The sequence below is a fragment of the Megalobrama amblycephala genome, linkage group LG9 (assembly GCF_018812025.1).
Source record: "Megalobrama amblycephala isolate DHTTF-2021 linkage group LG9, ASM1881202v1, whole genome shotgun sequence".
Taxonomy (NCBI): Eukaryota; Metazoa; Chordata; class Actinopteri; order Cypriniformes; family Xenocyprididae; genus Megalobrama; species Megalobrama amblycephala.
The window spans coordinates 26,336,110-26,356,255 of NC_063052.1; the positions used below are offsets into that span (position 1 = coordinate 26,336,110).

Below are 20,146 nucleotides of genomic sequence, written 5' to 3' on the forward strand. Positions count from 1 at the left end.
TGCTGTTGATTATTGCTGCTGCTGCAGAGCAAGTACGGGACTTGCTACTGCCAATACATACACGACATGCTGCTGTGAGCAAGTAAGACGTGCTGCTGCTGTACAATATATCGTACATGAATTACCTGTAGCAGATCTATACAGGTGGAGCTGGGGAAGGTGGAGGGTTTCTGAAGCACGCTGCGCTGCTAAGGCAAATTCTACTAATGTATTTGAAGATTGAGCATGTGAGCTCATTGGCTACTGATATGGCAGGAACCAATCATCTGTGTCCTATAGATAATGATGTGATTACAAGCGGGTTGAGTTATCCTTCCCATTAGAGTTTCATGCCAGAACTTTGTATTAATGTTATGTTGTTTATATTCGAATAAGATTTTTTTTTTTTATTAATGTCGAAATTATATTTCTTTATTTGCAAAGGTCTGATTAGCATGTGAAGTAACGAAAACTCACTAAAGCTGATGATAACTTTCCTCACAGGACAAGCTCAGATCAGAAATGTTCAGTTCTACCACACCGGGCAGGAGGGATGGAATGACCTGTCAGACCCACGTTACTCTCTGGTGTTTTATAACCTGGGAGGGGTGAGAGAAAGTCTTGAGACAGTAGATGTCTATTCCACATGCTTATCACATGCATTATCACATGCTCCTTTCAACTTCTTACTGTCACAATATTTTTAGGTGGTTGGTGAGTCTTACATCAAGGGATGTGCGCTTTTCACGATGGCTTTGCTCCTGCTATTGGTGTTTTCGGAACAGACGGACTGAGTATCGATGACAATGTGATCCATCACACTGTTGGAGAAGGTGCAGATTCAATGGCAGCTTCACTGTTTACACGAAAGGAAAATACTATTAAACAAAGTAATCACTATGGAGTTGGGTAATATGATTTAGCACTTTCTATTCTATTCAAATCTCCAAGGAATCAGAGTCTGGGGTGACAGTAATGTAATCCGGAGGAACTTGGTTACCCTGACACTGTGGCCTGGATCGTACAATGGCAGAGCAGAGGAATTCAACTTTGAATGGAATGCAGCCATTGAGGTAATCCTTAAGGAAACGTACTGCGATTAGATGCTGGTACCATGGTACTGTTCTTTTACATGGTGGAAAATTATAATGGCTGAATAGATTAGTGCTAGATAAAGAACTGATATATTACTGCTGATGTTGTAGGTGAGTGAGGCAACCAATGCAGTTCTTCAAGGGAATATTGTTGCTGGCTATGAACGAGTGGGATTCCGAATTGATGGTGAACCATGCCCAGGTATAGAAGCCAATAATTATTTTCAAAAAAAAAAAAAAAAACCACAACACAAGAAAAAATAAAACAAAATACATAAAAACAAATAAATTGATACAAGTGGATTTAGGCATCACAATATTAATAATGTTCAGTAAGAAAAGAATATTAATTTTGAATGTATTAAATTTGCTTAAGATTACAATTTACAATGTTATTAAATTATTCTTTTGTTTAGATTAACATTATTACTAATTTATTCATGTATTCCAACAATATGTCAAAAGGATCTTCAAATTCAGTAGCTCAATGGAGTCAGAATGAGGCACATGGCGGTCTGTACGGACTCTACATGAATAAAGATGGACTTGCTGGTTGCTCTCAAATCCAGGGCTTCACTGTCTGGAGGAGCTTTGATTTTGGCATTTATGTTCAAGTATGATAAATGATCTGCAAACTTCCTACTATAATACCCTACAGTAACTACAAAGCCAAGTGATGGCCAAGTAATTACTAGCTTTGCAAATGCATTGTACTAGTCTGGTGAGCATTAATGTTTTCCTCTCCTCCATCCCATTCCAGGTATCCATGAACGTGTTTGTTTCTAATGTGAGCCTGATTGATAATGGAATGGGTTTCATGCCTCTAATCTACAGTCCTCCCTCACTCAGCCACACATACTCTGACAAAATAGTCAGTGTACAGGTGAGGACACACTAAATGTCTTTTTGGTCAAAACTAAAGAACATTCACAGACAGATGGCAAACAGACACTTTGTCAGGTTTTGTTGGGTCAATGTGTTACCCCTGTCTGCGTTGGTCGGCTCTTATTTGAATTGAACATGTTGAATCAGCATTTGTAGGTTCTTGGAATGTCTGAGATGTGACGTACTGTAATCTGGTGACTGTCACTGTTGGTTGCCATTTGTCAGTGCAGTCTGTATTGGCCTTAAAAGAAGATTCTTATCCTGTTAATTGATTAAAAAATCATCTCTACAGGATGCTCTGATTGTGGGCAGCAGCCCCGACTTCAACTGTTTTGACAGTCTGTCTACAACTATGACCTACGTTATGCTCAGCAAAAGTCACAGGGCCCCACGACCCCCCAATGGTACAATACATATTAAAGAATCATCTATGCACTACTGAATAAATATATTTAATATAATTGATCCATTTTCCATACTGATTCTAAGCTCATTTTCTGTGTGCAACAGGTGGAAGATCTGGAATTTCCTGGCCGACATTTGAATCTGACCACAATAATGCGCCACAGAAGCCTCATACTGGACTGATGAGCTACAATGCCATAGCTGGTCTAATGACAGTCTCTGGTAAGTCATATTCCTTCAAAATGTGCATAAATCTTCAGTTTGAAACTTTCATAATACAAATAATAATAATAACAATAATAATAATAAATATAGCTGCAAGCAGCAATTACGGGGCCAAGCACAAAGAAGGCACCACAAGCCAGCCAACATGGCTGTGAGCATCAGACCAACTGCAACAGTGAGCAATTAAAGATCTATTAACATCATTTTAGGCAAAAGAGCTGAAAAATCACAAACACAGTCAATAATAAAGATTTACTGGTTTATCACTTTCAACCATTAGGTGGCGCTGTGACCAAATTAATGAGGTATGGTCAGAGTGAGGTGACAATGACACTCGCAAAGTTTGGTGTTAACATGTCGAAGCATTGCAGAGATACAGCCTCAAGAGTCATTTTGGCATCATGCCTCTAATACGGTTTTGTCTGTCAACACGAAATCCATACATTTTTACTGGCATGGTCTGAAGATGATACGATTCGATTTTGGTGAAAATTGGACCAACAGTCTAGGAGTAGTTTGAAAAAGTATGTTTTAAAGAAAATCAAAATGACGGACAGGAAGTTTTGTTTTCAGCATGACCCACAGAATCAATTAAGATCAGCCTCATTACAATAGGCCACATTTATATAAAGCTGTTAGCATTTTTTTTTAATTTAATTATAACGTTTGACCACAAGGAGGTGCTGTCTCAAAACCTATTGTGTACCTTCAGAGCATTGTGCCGATAACACATTGTGAGTTTCGTAATTGTACATCAATGCACTCAGATAATATTGCATTTTATATCACAATACTGTATTGTAGTTAATGGCAATTTCCAAAAATGCTGCATGTTGCCTCAGGTCATGCATGTGTTGACATGGACCAAGTATCGTCTGAATACAATAAAGCATTGCAGAGATACAGCGTTATGTCTATTTTCGAAAACGGTTTAAGAAATCGACTTGAATTCCATAACTTTTTGTCACCATTGTGTGAAGATGATCTGGTTCAATTTTCGTGAAAATCGGAGCAACGGCTTAGGAGTTAGAAAAAGTAGGTTTTTTGAAAAAATCAAAATGGCGGGAACATTTTGTTTCTAGCCCTTATGGTTCAAAAGTTATTAGCATAAACATAAACATGAGTGAAAATTTGAACAGGTGGTGGCGCTAGAGGGTTTGACCTAGAGACTCCAAATTTGCTACAGTGACATGTCAGACTGCCCTCTATCCGTGTGGCAAATTTCACAACTTTCCTGCAAGCGGTTGTATGGGCTGCCATAGACTTCCAGAGCGGAAGAAGTACAGTAATTAAAAAGAACGCTTACGGATACAATAGGTGCATACGCACCTTTGGTGCTTGGCCCCTAATTAGCATCAATTTACACTGTCTGTTTCTATTTCCAGACACAACTTTTGTTGGGTTCAAGAGTGTGTGCTCAACGCAGACAAATTACATGTTCATGACTAACCCGGGAAATGAGGATCTACAACATCCAATCAGTGTTAAGAGGATAGCCAAGATAAACAGCACAGAGGACGCTCTGGCATTCATTCATCGGCCTGATCTGGGGTAAACCAAAAGCTTATAGTCAATTTCAGTTCACAAAGATAACACTGTTAATCAAGGATGTGCGAGACTAGCCGACTCAATGGTCTTAAACATTGTAAATCTGGAACGGAAAACATTTTTTTTTTTTTACTCAGTCTTTGCATGCATTCATTTTCTATATCAATATCCTAACAAATAGAATATCATTAAATAATGTGTAGATGGCAGTAACCATCAAGCCTTTATTCCAATTTTGCCAATTTTGTGTACAAGTAATGTACACAAGTATGTCAATATGGATTTTGTTGATTAAAGTTGCCAGCGAATGAAAAATTTAATTTACCTTGGCATAGTTGAATAACAAGAGTTCAGTACATGGAAATGACATACAGTCTCAAACACCATTGTTTCCTCCTTCTTATGTAAATCTCATTTGTTTAAAAGACCTCCAAAAAACAGGCGAATCTCAACATAACACTGACTGTTACGTAACAGTCGGGATCATTAATATGTATGCCCCCAATATTTGCATATGTCAACCCATGTTAAAGGCATTAGACAAGCCAGTATTAACGTCTGGATCTGCACAGCTGAATCATCAGACTAGGTAAACAAGGACAATAGCGAAAAATGGCAGATGGAGCAATAATAACTGACATGATCCATGATATCATGATATTTTTAGTGATATTTGTAAATTGTCTTTCTAAATGTTTCGTTAGCATGTTGCTAATGTACTGTTAAATGTGGTTTAAGTTACATCGTTTCTTACTGTATTCATGGAGACAAGCCGTCGCTATTTTCATTTTTAAACTCTTGCAGTCTGTATAATGCATAAACACAACTTCATTCTTTATAAATCTCTCCAACAGTGTAGCATTAGCCGTTAGCCACGGAGCATAGCCTCAAACTCATTCAGAATCAAATGTAAACATACAAATAAATACAATACTCACATGATCCAATGCATGCATGCAGTATGCAAGACGAACATTTGGTAAAGATCCATTTGAGGGTTATATTAGCTGTGTGAACTTTGTAAATGCACTATATAATAGTGGAGAGCTTGAGGGGCGGGGAGCGCGAGGATTTAAAGGGGCCGCACACGCTTAATCGGTGCATAGTTAATGATGCTTCAAAATAGGCAGTTAAAAAAATTTATTAAAAAGAATCTATGGGGTATTTTTAGCTGAAATTTCACAGACACATTCAGGGGACACCTTAGACTTATATTACATCTTGTAAAAACTGGTTCTAGGGCACCTTTAAGTGAAAGCTTAAGTTTAATGTTCATAATGCAAGGCAAGCACAATACAGTGTGTATATATATGACCTATTTTTCAGCGGCATTCAATATGGGATTTGACTGTTTGATTCATAAAGGGGTTGGACAATGAAGCTGAAACACCTGGTTTTAGACCACAATAATTTAATTAGTATGGTCTAGGGCCTCCTTTTGTGGCCAACATAGGCACCTGCAGGATTTTATCTGACGGTAGAAAAATAACTCTAGAGAGAAGAGCATTTTGATTATAACTATGTGCACTTTGCACTTTATTTATGCAGAATTTTCAGACCATCAGTGAAAGCAACGTCTATTGTACCTCTAGACACGTTTTAAACATTTTTAAACCTGAAAACTGCAAAAAGCAACAAAATTGTAAAAGACATCCATTTAGAGCATGGTCACATATGAAAACAACTGAAAAACAGCACTGTTTGTTCTCTCGATACTGTCTATTTGTTTTACTGACTGAGAAGTTGCTTCAGATGTCTTGGGAATGACAGATACAAATCCACATGCTGGTGGAGGAAAACATTTTCTGACTTCCTCTTCCAAATTACCCCAAAGTGGCTCAAATTTAATTCTGCAGTGAGTTGGGCAGTTAGGGTTGGGTAAAACAAATGCCGCCTCTTTGTCCTCTTCTCCTCTGGTATTGTTTAGCCAGCGACCTTCTCACATCGAATGGTAAACCCAACGGATCTGTTGCCATAGTTGGTCCTGAGAACTGAAGCAGCAGGAGAGCATCTCTTGTGTAAATGATTGGCACTGTTACATTGCGTTGTCAAATATGTGTGGCAGAATATGGATGCCAGAACCAGCATCAGAATCCAAATGAGCAACAGTCTTTGAACTGCCTTGCGTGTTACCATTTTCAGGAGCTAAAACTTAAAAGAAACTTTAGAAAATAGTAAAAATACTTTAAACACATAAAGGAGAGTTGAAGCACGCGCTATGGAGTCAGCAGTCGCCAGCAGAGCAGCGCCACCGGATGATTCACTGGACATGACTGATTGATTTGTTTCTCTCTAATTTTTAGCAAGGTGAACCCAGCAGACTGTGTGGACATGGATTGTGACGCTAAGAAGAAGACGATGTTGAAGGATCTGGATGGCAGTTTCCTGGGTGCAGTGGGAGCAGTGGTGCCCCAGTCCGAGTACGAGTGGAACGGGGATGCCCGACATGGACTGGGTGATTACCGCATCCCCAAAGTCATGCTCACCTCTCTCAACGGCAGCCGGATACCTGTGAATCAAATCGCTCCTTACAAAGGTACAGTACATCTGAGGGCTGTTCATCATTAACAGTGATCTAAAAGAGAGTGCTATAAAAATATTGCTCTTTTAATGTACAACATGGCTGTTTTACCTGTGCAGGTGTGATCAGAGACAACTGTACATACATGAACACCTGGCAGAGCTACAAGTGCTTTGGGCTCAACTACAGGATGCTGGTCATCGAAAGTATGGATGCAGACACAGAGACCAGGCGTCTTTCACCTGTAGCCATCCTGGGGGACAAATATGTGGATTTGGTGAACGGTATGACTCTTAACTCCCCTTGTAACACACTACTATTTTATGCATAATATAGTTTAGGATTTTATATAAGCAGAAGAGGTTTCATTGTGTATTGTTGAATTTTAATTAGGGCTGGGCAAGTTAATGCGTTATTTTCGCGTTAACGCATTAATTGATTAATGCCGACAATTATTTTATCGATATTAATGCATTTTTTTTCTAATTATTATTTTGAAAGTCCGTTGCTTACAGACAAACAATGGGTCACAGGAGGGGTGGGATGTTGATCAGTACTGGCTTTGGATTGGCATCATCACGCGTCTCAACCAATGAGAGCATTTTCTTTTTAACAGGCCCTATAAGGCAGGAAATGCCTGGCTTGAACGTGAAACTTCATCTTAGGCTCTTGTCTGTATATAGTAGGCTAAGCGTTTTCCTCCTATAGAGCCTGTTATCAAAGAAAACACTAAACGTGGCTTAATGCAGTAAGAAGGTGAAATTAAATCTCAGTCTAGGACTACATCTTTTTGAACATCTAACGCGCTATAGCACGTCAGCGTTTTATAATGATTTTCTATGGAAGAAAATTGCCTAAATTCTTGTGCTGTGTTCTTAACCTGATTTAATCTGCTTGTCTGTACATGTACATGTGTTATTACCTTTTAATGTTAGTCTACTGTCTTAATGCATTATATTAAGTGTTTTCTTTATAACGAGGAAACATTTGATGAGAAACTTTGCACGTTTTGAGTTAATATATGCTTGTTTGTACAAGGTATTCTGTGTTTTATTAAGGTGTATACTGAATTTGTTGCTTCAATTTCACTTTCTTAAAGGTGCTCTAAGTGATCCTGGGTGGAGTAACTTCCTGTTGACGTTCGAAGTGTTGTCAAACAAAACAGAGGCTAGCTACTCCTCCTCCCCCTCCCCTCCGTGCTTCCTGAAACAGTCATGAACGCGCATTTAAAATCATTCTTGTCGGTTATTGGCTGGAGCATGTTTATTATGATTCGTGGTCCAGGCTGCACCAGTTTCTTTTTATTGCCGTTTTCGGAGCTTGTGGCGACTACAGAGACCGCGTTTTTTTACAGTGTGTTCAGGGGACAGGCAGCTAGCGGATAGTGAGGAGATGTTTGCTGTATGTGACAAATGTTTTGGCCTAAAAACGCGTGACATCACTTAGAGCACCTTTAAGCCACTTAAAGCGTCTTTATATGGGGAAGAACGCTTGATTATGGTGCTGTTGTCTGTTTTAGCTGGCTATACTGCCATCTATTGGTAGCAGGCATGTCACTGGATCCACAAATGCAGATCTTACTCTTACAAATTCTGATCTACATTGATACAAAATCGAAGTTTTGTATTCACAGTTATGCTTTCTACTGAACATAGACTGTTTATGCTGCTCCCTGATAAAAGAAAATTGATTCTGTTGGCACCTGTTCAGGAAAAAATAAAAAATAAAATTATAAATGTTAACTTGCTGTTGTTTGGAAGGTGCCTGTTATAATGTTATGATTGAGGCTCTGGACTCTGAGCATAACTTGTTTTCCTATAACAAACTAGACAAAACGTTAATGCCCTGGCAGTTAATGCCCTAGCTTTGGTTTCATATTTAATTTGATCACATTAATGTTTAAGTTTAGATTTACAATAAATATTTGTAAATATGTAAAGGGAATACTGATGTAAAAAAGCACCATATTTATGTTTGCAAACCAAATGTTATTGCACCTTTGTTCATATAGCTGTACTTTTGCAATAAAAGTACGCAATATATAACTTTTGAACTCATTATTGAACAGAAAAATCATGCGATTAATCGCAATTATATATTTTAATCGTTGCCCAGCACTAATTTTAATCTTACTGTGAATATCTTGTCTCAGGCCCACAAGACCACGGCTGGTGCGCCGGCTACACGTGTCAGAAGCGAGTATCTCTCTTCCACGCCATTGTGGCCACTAATAAATCCTTTGACATCTACTTCACCAGCACAACACCACAGAAGCTGAGACTTATGTTACTGAATGCTGGACCTACAGAGGTTAGTCAGTAAGATGAATTATACTGACAATAGACACACAGCACAATAAAACTAAAATTAGAATAATAAAAGGCATATTAGGATAAAACAATCTTTAATCCGTTTTATTCTGCATTGTTCTTAAAAATATTTTATTTCCATTTTGTCTTCTAATTTATTTTTTAAAACTGAATTGCATATCTTTGAATATTAAAAATAAACGAACTGATGAATCAAAATCAATCAATTGATGAATATATATGTATATGTGTGTGTGTGTGTGTGTGTGTGTGTGTGTGTGTGTGTGTGTGTAAACATCTGTAATAATTCAATGTTTCTTTTTTTCATGTTTCATTTAATTTTTTGTTTTAACTTTGATAATATTATGGTAGAAACTCAACTACAATTATCTTCTGTTCTCAGGCTGTCAGGGTGGCTGTATTTTACTCAAACCCTCAGCGGCTGGACGTGTACGTTAACAATATTTTGGTTGGTCCAACAAATGCTCAGTGGAATGCAGACAAAACTGACTACACTCTGCGTGAGCCAACTTATACAGGTAGAGAACAACACAATAATGCGTGTTAATACAGCTCCCCCTGCAGGACAGAAGACCATTTTTCAACCTAAACAACACATCACAATTCTTCCTTTGATTCTTCTCTGTGTTCCTCAGGGCAATACGTTCCCAGTTTTAACTCCAGTCACGGCTCCAACTTCTTTGACCAGGACTACAAAATGCTGAACATACTTCTTCGTGGCTCAGAGCCGGTCCAAATCCGCACCTCCCCGGTTTTGGTCTTGGCCTTCAACCTCCCAGCCATGACTGAGGCGGAGTTCTTTGGGCCAAAACTGATCACCAATCTGGCTTTATTTCTGAAAATCCCGGCAAACAAGATTCGAATCACCAACATTGTCCGTGAGGGTACTAATGCGAGAAGGAGGCGTTCGACAGGACTGACGGTGCAGGTAGAGATCAGGGAGCCCCCTGTTCAGACATCCACCAACAGCACCACTGGTGAGAGCAAGAGTAAAATAAATGACAAATACAGCGTTTAGATCGCAATAAAAAGTCTTAATATTTATTTACTATCTGCAGAAGAAGAACAACAGTTTGCGGTCCTGAAGAACATTGCTGACAATCTGGGCCGTGCTGCTGTCTCGGGCAATCTGAGTCAGTCTATCGGCTTCAATGTGTCATCTCTGGGCATCATCCCTCCTCCACCCTCTTCCAATGACCCGTCCTGGAACAATGTAAGATGTTAATCAGATCACATGATTAAATTTACTAACATTTTAAAATGTTATAATGACGTCAAGCAGCATTTGGGAATTTTAATTGAAACATATACAACAAAGTGGATATTTAAAGGAATATTTTGGGTTCAATGCAAGTTAAACTCGATTGACAAAGCAAAAATCTGGATTACAGTGATGCATTTACAATGGAGGTGAATTGTTAAAATATTGGTGCTCGGGACAGCATGAGCCCAGAGACTTTGGTGTACAGTGTTTATTAAATGTGTGATGTGAATAAACCTGGACACGGAAACAGTATTCGATACGTCACGACTTATAGGTAGGGTAGGCAGTTTCGGAGAGGCTAGTAATAGCAATCTAGCTTTGAAAGCATGAGATTCCACCCTACTTTCAGAGCGCTCTTCAAAGCCACGCCTCCTTCAAAACACATGAATGCACATGGCAGTCTGCAAAGCATCACAAGATGAGAGACAGCATTAAATTACCTCATGTGTCAAAGCACACAACATTACAATAATAATGAACATAAACAACTTACAGAGATCTGACTTGTACCACCTGACAGCTGCAGATTCATTTTGGCATTGATAGTGTTGACATAGAAATGCAAATACAAGCCTGAGGTGTGAACAGCTTTGTGTAGAATGTCACGGGTTAACATCTCATAATTACAGTTATGATGGCGTGAATGCAGCATATAGTGCAGAATAAATAGAGCTATTATAAAATTAAAAGCTTCACTTTTCTGCTTTAAAATTCTTCAAAAATTGGCCTCATTCACTTCCATTCTAAGTGCCTCACTGTAACCTCATTTAGCTTTTTTAAAGAAAATGAGGGATGCAATTATTTTTTGTTGTAATCAACACTGTAACAAATGCTGTTCATTGAGCTTAACTTGTACTGAACCCCGAATATCCCTTTCAATTTTTATCAGATTAAGATACAATAGTTACTATACAGTAAAGCACACAACATGCTTTTCCTTATTTGAACTGTAACGGTTTCTCTCTCAGGTGGCCACTCAGGAGGTGACCCGTGCAGACCAGTCAGTGGAGACGGTCAAGACTGTATCATCCCTGATGGTGGTGGTCCAGCCAGTGGCTGGATCATCACCTGGACCCCTCAGCGTTCAGCCCAGCATCATGGCTCTGGATGCAGCGGTGAGATTTCATTAAGAATATCTGATGCAAGTTTTCAGGTAGTTTTCAGTGGCCGGTTGCACCAGTTGTGCATAGGGAGCACAGTTTTGACATAAAGTGGCATTAAGTTACAACTTATGCCTTTATTCTTTCTGGTGTTAAACTCATGTGTGTCATTTGTTTAGAGATTGCAGTGCTCGTAAATGTAATGAAAATATTATTAGACCTTTTAAATGCTCTTCCTCATTTGATTTGTTCATGATAGTTGTTAGTAGTCTCTATAGATAAGATTTTTGTGAGTTTGTTAGGGTTATATGTTATATCATAAGGGTTATATGTTGTGGCCTAATGGTTGGATTTGTAACCCAAAGGTTGTGGGTTCGAGTCTCAGTATCGGCAGGAAATGTAGGTGGGGGAAGTTCTCTCTTCTACTCTTATTACCCACAACTGAGGTGCCCTTGAGCAAGGCACCTAACCCCCAATTGCTCCCTGGGCACCACAGCAAAAAAATGGCTGCCGACTGCTCCGGGTGTGTGTGCACTTGGATGAGTATGGAACACCATACTTCACTACACGTCACTTTCACTGTCACTATCAAGTGCCCCCAAACTGTGTTGTTTGTTTTTCTCCGCTCATATTTTAATATTCATTTGTCTGTATAATGAGTGTGTTGTAGGTCTGTGTTTAATCGATTGTTGCATCCCCTCTCCCCACTGTCTACACTCCAACTTTTCCACAGCTTTACACGCCCATTTCTTGAGTCTTTTTCAAATATGAGGTTTGAATGACCAGTGCTAAAACAGGGGGTTTCATGACCCTTTAAGTAAGAACTTATGAATGGCTGGTGCAACTCTACCCTCTACCCGAGTAAGGAGAGCATCTTTTTTGTTTCCAGGGTGACTGCGTGTCCGTGGGTGTGACAACTCTAACCATCTCAGCTGTGCTCAAAGATGCTAATGGGAATTCAACAGAGGGGCTTTATGGAAACACTACCATCCCTTTCAGTGGCTGCTGGGCCAATTACACTGACTTAGTCATCTTTACAAGTGGTTAGTTATCTCCATAATATTATTTTGATTTTTGGGGTCACTGTAACAACATTTTAAGCATTTACGATACTTTCTCTCTCTCTGTACCTCTTCTATAGGTGATAACTTGACGTTGGCCTTTACTCTGAATGAATGGAAGGCTGAGTCCAGATCTTTTACACTCAGATCAGATCAGACAACGTCCATATCTCCTACAATACCTTCAACGCCCATATCACCTACAATACCTACAATGCCCATATCACCTACAATGCCTACAACGCCTATATCACCTACAACACCCATATCACCTACAATGCCTACAACGCCTATATCACCTACACCTACAACGCCCATATCACCTATAACGCCCATGTCACCTACAATGCCTACAACGCCTATATCACCTACACCTACAACACCTACAACGCCCATATCACCTACAACGCCCATTTCACTTACAACACCTACAACGGCCAGATCATCTACAACCCCCAGATCACCTACAACGCCATCTTCTGAGGTCGTCACTATAGGCAATGACTTCCACAATATCACTGACCAAAGTCCAGCTGTCTCATCACCATCTGTGTATTTGCCCATGCTGTTGAGTGGTCTACTCCTCCTGCTCAGGGGACTCTAGGAGCAATTACAACCAATGAAGAAGTGGACTCTTATACATATATATTAGATCGTCTTCTAATGATTTGCCTTTGTCTATATACTTCTGTTGTTTTCCCATATAATCATGATCTGTAAGCTATAACTATTAATTCTGAGACTATAGAACAACAAAAAATTTTACTTTTAACAAAAGTTTTTTAGTTAAACCTATTCCTATTACTTTACTTTGGAATATTATCGATTTTTTTATGATTTCTTATATGCTCAATAAAATCAAGTTCTAGCATACTTGTCTTTTTTTCTGCATTAAATTCTTGAACATATATGCCAAACATTTCCATTAAAGTTGGCATGAAAACAAAGTTATCTTTTCTTCCATCTCTGTCATATATCCGTGTGAAACTAATGTTGGGAAGGACTTGCTTTTGTCCATCGGGAATAAATTGGATCCTTGTGGTTTGTTATTAATGTGAATGTGATCTCATATGAGTGACAGTTTGTCCAGCCCTGGGTCCAGTAAACACGTCATCAGAGAAGAGATGTCACTGAAAGAGGAAGGGGAAGTTATTTTGATTAAAGTTTAAGAAGAACATGAATTAAAAAAAAAAAAAAAAAAAAAGATGTGCATGGACAAATCATTTAGTTTATGATAAATTATAGCAATAATCCCCAAGAAGCCATGGTTTACAGTGAATTTATAACAGCTGGGGCGTAGTAGGCACGACGCGAAGCTGTTATAAATTCACTGTAAACCACGGCTTAACAGGCTTATTGCTTGTATAAAACGGTTATTCCATATAAGTAGCAATGTTTCATAAAGTAAAACAAAGCAAATAAACTGTAATTTTATTAATAAAAATGTTATTCTTCCGCCAAACAATGTAGTTCTTCAGAAACAGTTAGGGTTGCAACAAAGTGGTTGCCAAGCAACACAGAAACAAAGACACAATGGAAAACATGCTTTAAGACTTAGGTGTTTATTTTCATAGATTAATATTTGCCTATTATATATATGTGTGTGTGTGTGTGTGTGTGTGTGTGTGTGTGTGTGTGTGTGTGTGAAGAGTTCGTTTGCAAAAACCGATAAACGCTGCATTATTCTCCATATATAGCACGTTCTGTACCCTAAATCCGTTTTGTCAGAAAAGCCGGTATTGTCCACTGTCAGCCATCGCAAGTTCACGTTTTACAGCAGAAACCGACAAGCGCCCTTGTTGTTTGTGTACAGAAACCGATAAGTCCATTTTAGCGAATCAGCGCACAGTATTCACGTCAGGTGACAAGGCTTCTGGTCACTTCAAAAAGACGCGCAAGCTGAGGGAAGTTTTGTCAAAGCTGACTAAAAGTGATCGAGGATTTATAATTTCGACTCCTGTAAGTCCTTGTACACCATACACGACTTACATTCTTAAACCTTGGTTGTTCTTTTGCGTGTGCGCGTTTGTGTGCACGTGTGTTTGAAACAAAGACTAGAATAACATCTGATATAATCTGTTATATCACTTAAAAAACAACTAAGATAGTACAATCACATGAGCCAATGTCATTTAAATGCATGCATGCATGCATGGGTTAGAATAGATTAACGAAATGGTGCATACGCATATACAATGACAGAGTTGTCTGCATAAAATTCCTTGTTAACATTCACACGTTTGCCCTGTGATAAATTTATTTCCACATTTCTCAATTCTGAGCATATATGTTCACTTACCTACATCAATTGCTTCATCAATATGATCACATAGCTACTTTATGATTTCTTTCCATCAATTATCTTTTTAGATAAAAACAAGGGCTGTGAAAAGATTGCGATTAATTTACATTTTTAAAATGTAACTCTAGCACAAACAGTTTAATGATTTCTTTCGTCTCTGATAGACCACCATCTTCTCTTCAATTAAAAAAATCTATTATATACAGCCAAGTTCATATTTAAGTTTCTTCCAGCACCAAATGCAAGCATCGCTAAGGCTACGTTTACACATGGGCGGCTATTTTCATAAACAGACATTTCAACATTCTCCGGTTTCAAAAATAACATCGTGCACACATGTCAGTTTTCAGAAAAGTGTTCATTTACACGTATGCCGTCAAGAGCATGCCAAACCTGTAGGTGGCGGTGTAACGAGAAGCTCAAGCCCACGTAAGCCAATTGCTGACACCTTTTTTTTTTTTTTTTAAAGTGAATACTAGAATAGAATGGAAAAGTAATGTTTGTAACACTGGATTGTTTTTACTGCAAATTATGCTGTTGTAATTAATTTTGTTCTGATCTACTTTGTAAAGGCCAAACTAAGAGGACACCGCCAGAAGCGTCTGAATAAATGGCTTTCAGCAGAGGCTCTGCAACAACATGCTGTTGAAGAAGACCAGCCTATTAAAAGACAACTCCTTAACATCATCAGAAAAAAGAGCTGCTGACAACTTTTCTAAAGTTTCCAATACACTGGATAGGCTTACAACCTCAATTGTTGATGGGTTTTCTTTCCTGCGGGAAACACTCCATACACCACCACTAGCACAGGCACCACCCCCACACTACCCCACAACAATAGCCCAGCAAGGTCATATGTCATCACAACACTCATATCTGCCAAATCAAATATATCAGGTATTCCCACAAAACTCCTCAGGCAATAGAACACACACACACACAATGTAATGCCTATTACTATTAACACTGCAGATTTGTCCTTCATACCTGTTGAGGGCTCAGGGCAGTTCTCGTACACCCATGCACTTTTCAAGAAAGAATGAAAATCTTACGGTTGTTTCTGCTGGTTACGGCTACTTTTTGATTGTAAAAAGGCAAGTATAATAGCTTGTCTAATGTTTCAGCAGTTGCAATAACACTTTACACAAATTGCACTTTTAAAGGAAAGTATAAAGGCTTGTTTGATGTCTTAGCAGCTGCAATAAGAGTTTACAGAAATTGCACTTTTTGGTTGTTTAGTGTTAAATGTACCTTGTCTGACGTCTTTGGCAGCTGCAATAAGAGTTTACAGAAATTGCACTTTTTGGGTTGTTTAGTGTTAAATGTACCTTTTGGAATTTTTTTTTACCATTTAGGTCAGTTGAATTGAGTTCATTTGAACACTGTTCGTATGCCCTATTTTTGAACAGTTATACAATTTGTTTATTGTAATGTGCTAGGTAACTAGAACTACAGTTGAAAATTAGCCAACTGGCTAACACTGGCGCATTTACAGAAATGTAATGTGCATTGTCCTAACCAAATAAAAATAAGCTCAAACACACCTCTTGAAGCCTCTTGGAAATGTCACTTGAATGCTGTTTCATTTATTGTTTTGTAATATATGTTAGTTATAAGCAGTAAGCAGTACAGAGGCATTTTATTTGTACAGTTTTTGTTCTCTTTAATGCCATAATGACAAACAATTATTGTGTCTGATCAGAATTAAACTGGTTGAAAAGCATTCAGACTTGTGTCTGTAATTGTGTAAAATTCACACAGTGAAGTATGCTGGGGCAACTATAAAAACACTAACCATTTGTTACTGTAAACCTGGCCCACAAAACTGTTGAGTATCAAATACAAAGAACAAAATTGTAAAGAAAAATGCTTAAACACAAACATTAGCCTGTACTAAAATGTATAAATTTAAACAGAGTAGGCTACTTCAACATGTGTGTTAAACCAGTTTAACACACACACTTGAGGTCCCTTTATGGGTCAAGAAACTGTGTCAGGACTCTCCTGACCCTCTTCCCCTCAGCTGACATTCCCTCTTTGACAGTTGGTGGATTATCAGGTTGGTTGTCCCGGTCATATTGAATAGCCTCTGTAACCCTGGTGTCATCCACAGTGTCCATAGCAGCCTCGCAGTAGTTATGCAGGACGAAGCATGCATATACGACTAAGGGAAGGTCATTAAGGTTAATGTCCATTGCTCTTCTCAGGGCTCCAAACCGGCCTTTCAGCCTCCCAAACGCACACTCAATAACCATCCGTGCACGGCACAAAGACAGTCTAAAGTACTGCTCTTGAGCATTGTTCCCCCCATTCGCATACTCTTTCATTAGGTATGGGAGCAGAGGATATGCAGGATCTCCAAGTAAGTACACTGGTATGGCCTCTTCATCCTCAAGTATTTGCTTGTGACATGGTGGGATCTTTCCATCTTTCAGATGGCCGTTAAATGTAGAATTTGCAAAAATGCGGGCGTCCCAGGCCATTTAACTACCACATCAATGAAACAATATTTATAGCCGCAGGTAGCCTGCACGTTCAAACTGAACCTCCCTTTTCTATTGACATAGTCTGTGGAATTTACAGATGGCTACTTTATTTCCAGATGTGTGCCATCCACAGTACCTATGCATTGAGGGAGGCCATGCACCTCTTCAAATTTCTGCACTAGTTTCTGCACAGAATTTTCGGATGTGGGCAGTTGTATGTACATAGGACCTAAGTGGACAGCTATTGCCTTACTATTATTGACACGGTCGATCGAGAAAGACCGAAAGCGTTGGCTGTCTTGCACAGTCTACCCTCGTCGGACAGGTAATATAAGGTGCAGGCAACTTTTTTTATGACACCGACAGGGGACCGCATGACGGTCGTCTCAGCCTCGATGTAGGGACGTAGCAATTCGGAGAGTGACAGCAGCGATGACCTTGACATCCTAAAATTTTCACGCCACTCATCCGGGACAACCACTTCATTTTTGAAGTTCTCCCACCAGAGAGCAGTTCGCCCAAAAACCGGCGGCGCTGGTGGTGATGCGGACTGGTTCTTCGTGTTGGAGGGAGAAGTTGTTGCAAAATTGCTGACCTCCGAGCACTCATTCGTCTCTGCTCCATTATGTCGACATAATGGAGCAGCTGTATTTGCAAATGCAAACACACGAGAAGAGTTTGCACCAACATAAATGCGACTGCTAATCACATGTAAACATAGGTCGCACTTTTGATGTAGGTGCGAGCTCTGGCACATACTGTGACGTTGGCTGCCTAAACACCCATTTGTCTCAGTTTACATACAAACGTGCAAACGAAGATTTTCAAAATCTCCACTCTGGCCGGAGTTTTTAGAAAGACTCGTTTTCAGAGGCGAATTCTCTGTTTGCGTGTAAACGAAGGGCGCAAACGAAGGGAAATGTCTCCGTTTTTCAAAATAACCATGTATGTGTAAACGGGGCCTAAGATCAGAAGGGCACGAGCGGAAGTAACCATGCGCACGGTCACATCGCCGCAGATCACCGGCGCCATCTTGTGCACCTAGTCAGACGCACTACGCTGAGGGGATTCCCCAAAGTGTCGTTACCGACGCAGTGCGAGTTCCCTCGAAAGGGAACATTTTCTGACTAGCTCTTCCAAATTACCCCAAAATGGCTAAAATTTAATTCTGCTGTGAGTTGGACCTCCCTTTCAGACAGCTTCCTCTTGTGTCAACAGTTACTGTTGGATGAGGTTTGCCTGCGTGATGGTATACTGACATTACCCTGGATATAGCTCTCGATACACCACAAAGACTTGCTGTTCTGGTCACAGTTGAGCCAGCGAGACGAGCATCAACAACTTGTCCTCTTTTGAACTCTGATATGTCTCTCATTATGTTTTATGTACAGCTGTGCTATAGCTCTGCTAATTCAACCTTCACACTCTGCTCTTACTGATGGAATGTAAAATTAGTGAAGATTGACCACCAGGCCACGTATATATAGGCGTGAAACCTCCAACACTATATTGGCCAGTGTTTAAGTTTCATTGTCCAACCCCTGTAGATTAAGTAATTTATTTCAAATGGATATTCATATAATGATTTTTCTTTTTTATAAGACTAGACTAGTTGACAAGTCAATTTCAGAATTTCCATTTAAACATTAATGAAATTAGTCATGGTCCTACTGTCAAATCCCTACTGTTAATAAAGTATTAGCCCTGAAAAAATTTTTTGAAATATAATTAGGAAGACAACAATGAATATAGCTGCAAACAGCGATGGCGGGCCAAAGCCCGGAGGCATCGCCACCCTGGTGGCTTCAGGGCAACTGTGCACGGCGGGCAATGGGCATTTAAAATGGTTAAACATAAAAGGACTATGTCAAATTCACACTACATTTACTGCAGGAGCTGATGCTCCTATGATCACAAACCACAACAGCCACATCCATGAAATTGTTTAAATTGAGATGACTTTCATGTCATAGAATGTCATAAGTCAATTTCAAATGAGTGCAGAATATCATCCTAATCTGCGATGTCTGTGTTTTTTCTCAGACAACCTCTATAAAAATTTTAGATCAAATTATATACTATTATTTGTGCAAACTCCACAGTGCTCTGAAAAATCTAATCCAGCCTTAAAGGATTAGTCCATTAGTCCAGCCTTAAAGGATTAGTCCATTTTTCTCCATATAATGGACTTCAATGGGCACCAAATGGTTCAAGTGGTGGTTTCAGTGCAGCTTAAAAGGGATTTAAACGATACCAGATGATACCAGATGATGAATAAGGGTCTTATCTAGCGAAACGATCGGTCATTTAAAAAAATAAAATAAAAAAGTTTTGCTCTGTTCTGCGATGCGCGTTCGCTTGACATAGGCGGAAGTACCGATTCGGTGTTTACAAGTTGAACGTACAAATACTAAGTCAAACGCTGTTTACAAAAAAAGGTAAAACAACAACAGTTTTGAACTTCGAGGAGAAGATGAGTTTTTCGCCCTGCCCTACCTTTTTGTACCGGAATACACAGAGGAAGAAATCAGGCAGATGGAAGAGACTGCTGCGGTGACACACACCTCTCAAGCATCGGGCAGACGAAGATCTAACGAGAAGTGGTGGTGCACATGTGGCAAATGTCAACTATTGCCAACAGAGGAAGAATCTTAATGCTGCCACGATGTCACAGAATGGCATAGAGACGAGAGGGTTAGATCCAAATGCAGTTTTAATTGGGTAATCCATAAACGTAATCCAGACAGGCAAGGGTCAAAATCCACAGAACAGTCCACATAAAACAAAGAAAACACAAACAGAAGCCAGTGACCATAAACAAAACCTCGATCACAAAAGCAGAAACAAACCAGGTAATAAATAGACAGACACTAATGACCAAACACAAAACAGCTGAGTGCAATGACAGGATAATGAGTCCGGGAAGTGGGTTATGGGAAATGAAGT

At 39.3% G+C, this 20,146-nt stretch overlaps 1 pseudogene; it reads left to right on the plus strand.

The window, feature by feature from the left end:
- LOC125275459 overlaps positions 1-13,275 on the plus strand; it is a 67,037-nt pseudogene extending 53,762 nt beyond the window's left edge.
- Positions 13,276-20,146: the final 6,871 nt, after the last annotated feature.